Raw genomic sequence first — 1909 nt, 5'->3', positions numbered from 1 at the left:
GGAACAAACACAGAAAGCACAACAAAATGGGGAGACAGAATAATATGCCTCAAATGAAGGAACAAGAAAAAACTCCAGAGAAAACTCCTAATGAAACAGAAGTAATCTGCCTGATAAAGAATTCAAAGAAACGGTCATAAGGATGCTCGACGAATGTGAGGGTAGAAGAGAAGGACTCAGAGAGCAGTTCGACAAAGACTTAGAAAATAAAGAACCAATCAGAGCTGACGAATGCAGTCACTGCAATGGAGAATACATTAGAAGGAATCAACAGATTAGTAAGTACAGAAGAATGAATTAGCGACCTGGAAGACGGGATAGTGGAAATCACCCAATTGGAACAGCAAAATGAAAAAAGAATTTTAAAAAGTGAGGATAGCGTACGAGATCTCTGGGATAACATCGAGGGCCCTAACGTTCACATTACAGAGATTCTGAAAAGAGAAGAGAGTGAGAAATGGGCAGAAAAAATATTTGAAGACGTGATGGCTGCAAACTTTCCTAACCTGGGGGAAGGAAACAGATATCCAGGTCCAGAAGACACGAAGAGCTTCAAACAAGATGAATCCAAAGAGATCCACAACAAGAAATACTGTAATTAAAATGGCAAAAGTTAAGGATAAAGAGACAATCTGGAAGGCAGCAAGAAAGAAACGGGAAGTCACATAAAAGGAAATCCAAAAAGGTTATCAGCTGTTTTGCCAGCAGCAACTTTACAGGCGAGAAGGGACTGGCAGGAAATACTTAAAGTGCTGAAAGAAAGGAATCTGCAGCCTAGAGTATTATATCCAGCCAGGTTTTCATTCAGAGCTAAAGAAGAAATAGTTTCCCAGACAAGCAGAAAGTAAAGTTCACAACCACTAAACTGGCCTTAGAAACATTAAGGGGTCTTTCTATATGCAGAAAAGAAAAGGCCATAACCAGATATAACACAGGAAAGGAAAAAATCTCACTGGTAAAGGCAAATATACGATCATCACAGTGAATCAACCACTGAAAAAGCTAATATGAAGGGTAAGCGACAATAGTAGCAAAATTAACCATAACCACAATAAATGATCAGAGGATACACAAAACAAAAAAGATATAAAACAGAACACCAAACACATAAATAGTGGAAGGGGGAGTAAAAAATGTGGTGCTTTTAGAAGACATTTGAACTCGAATGCCCATCAGCTTAAAATAAACGGTTATAGGTATAGATGGATATATGTGAACCTCGTAACCACAAACCTAAACCATACAAAAAAATACACAAAAAGTGAAAAAAGAGGAATCCAACAAAAAACTTTAAAAAATCAAAAGGAAAGAGATCAAAAGAATAGAGAAGAACCAAAAAAATAACAAAAAGGCAATAAACACATACCTATCATTAAAGTAATTACTTTAAATGTAAATGGACTATATGCTCCAATCAAAAGACAAAGGGTGGCAGAATGCGTGAAAAAAACAAGAACCGTCTATTTGCTGCCTACAAGAGACTCACTTTAGATCAAAAGACACACACTGACTTAAAGTGAAGGGATGGAAAAAGATATTCCACACAAAGAGAAACAGAAAGTTGGGGTGAGAATGCTCATATCAGACAAAACAGACTTTCAAATAAAGAATGCAAAAACAGACGAAGGACATTACTTAATTTTGAGGGTTCAATTCAAGAAGCGAATATAACAATTGTAAATATCTACACACCCAACTAGGAGCATCCAAGTATATAAAGTAGATATCAGTAAACATAAAGGCAGAAATTAACAGTATTATTATAATAGTTGGGGACTTTAATACTCCCTCTTACCTCAACAAATAGACCACCCACACAAAAAATTAATACAGAAATAATGCCACATGGTCTATGGCCATGTCACCCTGAACAAGCCCGATCCCGTCTGAACTCGGAAGCTAAGCAGGG

The 1909-nt window shown here is 36.9% G+C and overlaps 1 protein-coding gene across 1 annotated transcript in view; it reads right to left on the bottom strand.

Annotated features, from left to right (window-relative positions):
- Positions 1-1909, bottom strand: part of CUNH16orf62 (chromosome unknown C16orf62 homolog) — a 102614-nt gene that overhangs the window by 58608 nt on the left and 42097 nt on the right. The gene's annotated exons all lie outside the window — the stretch shown is intronic.

The sequence above is a fragment of the Pteropus vampyrus genome, unplaced genomic scaffold (assembly GCF_000151845.1).
Source record: "Pteropus vampyrus isolate Shadow unplaced genomic scaffold, Pvam_2.0 Scaffold314, whole genome shotgun sequence".
Classification (NCBI taxonomy): domain Eukaryota; kingdom Metazoa; phylum Chordata; class Mammalia; order Chiroptera; family Pteropodidae; genus Pteropus; species Pteropus vampyrus.
This window is presented reverse-complemented; position numbering and strand designations above follow the sequence as displayed.